We start from the raw sequence: 6493 nt of genomic DNA, 5'->3' as shown, positions 1-6493 counted from the left end.
TTTTTGGCTATTAGAAACGAATATACAACAGAATTATGTATGAACATGATGAATAAAAAACGGGCGTATTTATTTTATTTTTTTTTGGGGGGGGGGAGGCCGGAGGTTTCCATGTCTGACCGGAATGTCTGTTTCGCCGAACTGATATATTGAATACTTTTTTCAAGACCAGACTGCAACCTGCCTGCTGATAGTAGCCTTTATGTCTACATTTTTCTACCTTTATTCATAAATTCGTTGTCCGATGATATCAGACTCTTTCGTAGCTTTTGATTGATTTGGAATTCTTCACATCCCTTAATTTTGTTGGGTGAAACATATCGACCAATCATTTGAATAAATATTGCTTGTTTGTACTTTTTTAGCTCGTGTCCGTCGTATTATAAATTTCATCGAATAGCCCGACTTATATCTTGTTTACAACAAGAAATCTGTGGGGTTATGATAAATTAACTTACAACAAACCAGCGAGAATTTTCCATGTCTTTTTTTTTTACAGAAAAGTCACACATCAAATTTATCAGAAAATAGCTTTCAATACGTACTATCATTTTATGATAGACAATTAATAGGGAGAATACAGCATCGAAAATGTCCAACCCTTACACTTTTCAGGAACTACAAAATATACATGCTCCACGCCACGAATCGTTTTAAAAGTGCATATTACACTTATTTCATGTTTTTTTAGCCAAAAAAGTCCCAATTTTTTTTCTAAAATATATTTTTTCTCAAATACACAGACTCAAAACACATCAGTTTCACGTCGGTGATTTTAAACACCTTCGCCCACCCCTTTCCAAAATCCTGGATCCGCCCCTGGTTAGGGATCGAAACGGTACTTGGAAGGCCATATAATTTACCTCAATTTAGGATAGACTCTTGAATATTAGAGTCCAAATCAGATGAACGGATCATATAAACCGGAGGGAAAATATGATACAAGCCCAAACGAAAAAAAATAAACAAGTCTAAATTGAAAACAATGTTCAAACATATGATTGCGTTGGATAAAAACAAATGTAAAACAAATTTCATTGTAGAGGGGTCTAAATACAGCGCAAAAAAAAGACCAAAAAAGTGAAAAAGTATATTTTATCAAAACGCATTTGACTAAGAGGTCGAACAACTTATGCTCTTAGACCATGCAGAATGCCATTGACAAATGCCAAATAAATAGATCACTAGATGTAACAAAGTGGATCTTTATATCAATTTAATACAAAATGGAAAACAAAAACAGTAAACTTGCATCAAAGATGGTAAACCATAAACAAACTAAAATTTGTACACCATATCCGGATTTCGACAACTCTTCACAATATAAATACCTGATTAATTCGTTTTAGCAGGGGTACAACTATATTTATTGTATAAAATGATTGTAACCTATAATCAAAGTACTGAAGTACTGAACATCGGATGACCGCAAGTTCTTGTGTATGGTCTGACAAGCACTTGTCTCAGAAAAAAATACCACAACTCTATACCAGAATGTGAGGTTAATGTACATATATATTTTTTTCTGAGACAAGTGCACGCGTGTATGATAAATTATTGACAGGGAATTCAACCTCACAGTAATAACTATTATATTGTAGTGATACAAATCAGTATTCTCAAGTTTTATGATTTCTGCGTATTTATCATATTTATAGATCGGTTAAAAACTCAACATGAAAGTTTCGTAATGGAAATCTAGGCGACAGCAATACACCGGAATGACCTCACGGTCATCCGCTGTAAAAATCATTGACCGAGACATTAATTGATCTTTTATAAATACAGAAGAGTTGTCAAATTGTCAATCATACCACGTCTTCTTTTTTGTATAAGGAATGATTGTAAGCTGCATGTATATGTCTTTCTGGCAGCCAGCAAATGATCTTGGCTTCATGTACAATGTTCAAATGTCAGTGTCAAGTTTATGTAGGTCAGTAATTTTCCAAGATACTATAAGCAATATGTCAACTTTACTATGTATACATATCTGTCTGGGAGTGTTAATCTCATTTTCAAGGTTTATTGGTCAATGTCGAGAATTCCTGGTTAAGTTTGTTTCTCAGATACTGTAAGTGATATGTTAACCACTTTTGAACTATGAATGACTGTAAGATGTACATTTATGTCAAGCAGATATTTGTTTTACCACGATCCCATCTTCATGCATGGTTCTTTGGCCAAAGTTTGGTCAGTTTTCCCCCAATACCATAAGCAATAACCCAACTAACGTTAGTCGATAGAACGACTGCAAAGCGTAATGTCTGTCCGGAAGGTATCCATTTCGTGGTTCATTGATCAATCAGTTAAGTTTTCGTGGATAGGTATTTTGTAAGTAGTTTACAACTTTATTTATTTTATGGAATGATTGTAAACTATAAAATCACTGACAGACACACTAACTTTTTGGGTGCACATAAACTAATCATAGACGTGTCCGTCTGAGAAATCATTTGACCTTGATCTCATTTACATTGGGTCATTGCTAATGTTTAGTGTATGTTATTATTGTAAGTACACATTTATCTTTCAGCGTCCAACATAACAACAACCATGGTCACTTAACCAGGTAAACATTGTCAGCCTGTGCGCTCTTATTTTACACTTCCTACATGTATGAAGATATAAAATATTTCCTTTCATATATATTGTTAACATTGCATCTTCCCATACAGCTTTATTTACAATTCATGTGTAACAATGGACATTCAAGTGTAAGAAAAGTTTTTCTTACTGTAAGCAATATTTTTACTACATATCTGTCTGGGAGGGTTAATTTAACCTTGACCTCATTTTCAAGATTTATTGGTCAATGTCGAGTATTCCTGGTTAAGTCTGTTTCTCAGATATTGTAAGCAATATGTGAACTACATTTGATATACTAGTATGGAATGACTGTAAGATGTACATTTATGTCAAGCAGGTATTTTCTGACCTCGATCTAATGTTCATGCATGGTACCTTGGCCAAAGACTAGTTTGAATGGTTGGGCTAGTGGTTTCCCCATACTAGTATCAAAAGGTCAACTTCTTTTGATATATGGAATGACTATAAGATGTTAATTTATGTCAAGCAGGTATTTTCTGAATGGTTGCGCCAGTGATTGCCCAATACTATTATTTATAGGTCAACTACTTTTGATATAAGGAATGCTTGTAAGATGTACATTTATGTCAATCGGGTATTTTCTGACCTCGATCTAATGTTCATGCATGGTACCTTGGCCAAAGACTAGTTTGAATGGTTGGGGTAGTGATTTCCCAATACTTTTATGTATAGGTCAACTACTTTTGATATACAGAATGCTTGTAACATGTAAATTTATGTCACAGAGGTATTTTCTGACCTCGATCTAATGTTTCTGCATGGTTCTTTGGTCAAAGTTAAGTTTGAATGGTTGGGCTAGTGATTTCCCAAAAATAGTACTATTAACAATAGGTCAACTACTTTTGACTGTAACATGTACATTTATGTCTAGCAGGTATTTTCTGACATCGATCTAATGTCCATGCATGGATCTTTGGCCACATTAACGTTTGAATGGTTGCGCTAATGATTTCCCAATACTATTATTTATAGGTCAACTACTTTTGATATATGGAACGACTGTATGATGTACATTTATGTCAATCATGTCTTTTTTTTACCTCAATCTAATGTTCATGCATGGTTCTTTGGCCCAAGTTAAGTTTGAATGGTTGCGCTAGTGATTGCTCAATACTTCTACCAATAGGTCAACTACATTTGATATAAAGAATGACTGTACGATGTACATTTATGGCAAGCAGGTATTTTCTTACCTCGATATAATGTTCATGCATTATTCTTTGGCCATGGTCAAGTTTGAATGGTAGGGCCAGTGATTTCCCAATACTATTTCTAGAGCATTTGCATTATTCACGTATCAGGATACGTGCACGGATCGAACAGATTTGTTTACAATAATGACTTAATCCCCATCTCAATTAAAATTAATTGCATTATAAAATATTTTCATCTGGATCAACTTGACTTAATTTATCCTTTCCTCATATACGTGTTATACGATACGTCGATACGGATACTCCAGCAAAAACTTGATTAATGCAAATGCTCTATTAATAGGTCAACTACTTTTGATATATGGAATATCTGCAAGATGTACATTTATGTCTAGCATATATTTTCTGACCTCAATTTAATTTTCAAGCATGGTTCTTTGGCCAAAGTTAAGTTTAAATGGTTGGGCTAGTGGTTTCCCAATTTAATTATCAATAGGTCAACTACTTTTGATATATGGAACAACAGTAAGATTTTCATTTATGTCTAGCAGGTATTTTCTGACCTCGATCTAATGTTTATGTACGATTCTTTGGTCAAAGATAAGTTTAAATGGTTGGGCTAGTGGTTTCCCAATACTATTATTTATAGGTCAACTACTTCTGAGATTTCCCAATACTATTATTTATAGGTCAACTACTTTTGATATATTGAACGACTGTAAGATGTACATTTATGTCAATCAGATATTGTTTTACCTCGATGATCGGATCTAAGATTCATGCATGGTTCTTTGTCCAAAGTTAAGTTTGAATGGTTGCGCTAGTGATTACTCAATACTTGTACTAATAGGGCAACTACATTTGATATAAAGAATGACTGTAAGATGTACATTTATGTCAAGTAGGTATTTTCTGACCTTGATCTTATATCATTTAATGTTCATACATGGTTTTTAGCCAAAGTTCATTTTGAATAATTGGGCTAGTGATTTTCCAATACTATTATCAATAGGTCAACTACATTTGCATGATATAAGGAAGGACTGTTAGATGTACACTTATGTCAAGCAGGTATTTTCTGACATCGATCTAATGTTCATGCATGGTTCTTTTGGCCAAAGTTACGTTTGAATGCTTTGGCTAGTGATTTCCCAATACTATTATCAATAGGTCAACTACTTTTGTTAAATGGAATGCCTGTAAGATGTACATTTATGTCAAGCAGGTATTTTCTTACCTCGATTTAATGTTTATGCATAATTCTTTGGCCAAAGTTAAGTTTGAATGGTTTGGCTAGTGATTTCCCAATACTATTATCAATAGGTCAACTACTTTTGTTAAATGGAATGCCTGTAAGATGTACATTATGTCAAGGAGATATTTTCTGACATCGATGTAATGTTCATGCATGGTTCTTTTGGCCAAAGTTAAGTTTGAATGGTTGGGCTATTGATTTTCCAATACTATTATCAATAGGTCAACTACTTTTTATATATGGAATGACTGTAAGATGTACATTTATGTCAAGCAGGTATTTTCTGACCTCGATCTAATCTTCATGCATGGTTCTTTGGCCATAACTAAGTTTGTATGGTTACACTTGTGATTACCTAATACTTTTATCAATAGGTCAACTACTTTTGATAAATGGAATGACTGTAAGAGTTAATTTTATTTCAAGCAGGTATTTTCTGATATCGATCTTTTGTTCATGCATGGTTCTTTGGCCAAAATTAAGTTAAAATAGATGGGCTAGTGGTTTCCGATTTAAATTATCAATAGGTCAACTACTTTTGATAAATAGAATGACTAAAAGATGTCCATTTATGTCAAGCAGGTATTTTCTGACCTCTATATTATGTTCATGCATGGTTCTTTGGTCAAAGTTAAGTTTAAATGGTTTGGCTAGTGATTTCCTAATACTTGTATCAATAGGTCAACTACTTTTGATATAAGGAAGGACTGTAAGATATACACTTATATCAATCAGGTATTTTCTGACATCGATCTAGTGTTCATGCATGGTTCTGTTGGCCAAAGTTAAGTTTGAATGGTTTGGCTATTGATTTTTCAATACTATTGTTAATAGGTCAACTACTTTTGTTAAATGGAATGACTGTAAGATATACATTTATATCAAGCAGGTATTTTCTGACCTCGATCTAGTGTTCATGCATGGTTCTGTTGGCCAAAGTTAACTTTGAATGGTTGGGCTAGTGATTTCCAAACAGTAGTATCAATAGGTCAACTACTTTTGTTAAATGGAATGACTGTAAGATATACATTTATATCAAGCAGGTATTTTCTAAACCCGATCTAATGTTCATGCATAGTTCTTTTGGCCAAAGTTAAGTTAAATGGTTGGGCTAGTGATTTCCTAATACTATTATCAATATGTCATTTACTTTTGGTATATGGAATGAGTGTAAGATGTACATTTATGTGAAGCAGGTATTTCCTTACCTCGATTCAATTTCATACATGGTTCTTTAGCCAAAGTTAAATTTGAATTGTTGGGCTAGTGGTTTCCCAATTAAATTATCTATAGGTCAACTACTTTTGATATATTGAATGACTATCGGATGTACAATTATGTCAAGCATGTATTTTCTGACCTCGATCTAATCTTCATGCATGGTTCTTTTGGCCATAGTTAAGTTTGAATGGTTGGGCTAGTATTTTCCCAATACTTTTATCAATAGGTCAACTACATTTAATATATGGAATGACTA

The sequence above is a fragment of the Mytilus edulis genome, chromosome 13 (genome assembly GCF_963676685.1).
Source record: "Mytilus edulis chromosome 13, xbMytEdul2.2, whole genome shotgun sequence".
NCBI classification, from domain to species: domain Eukaryota; kingdom Metazoa; phylum Mollusca; class Bivalvia; order Mytilida; family Mytilidae; genus Mytilus; species Mytilus edulis.
The sequence above is the reverse complement of the archived record's forward strand: the minus strand, read 5'-3'. Positions refer to the sequence as shown.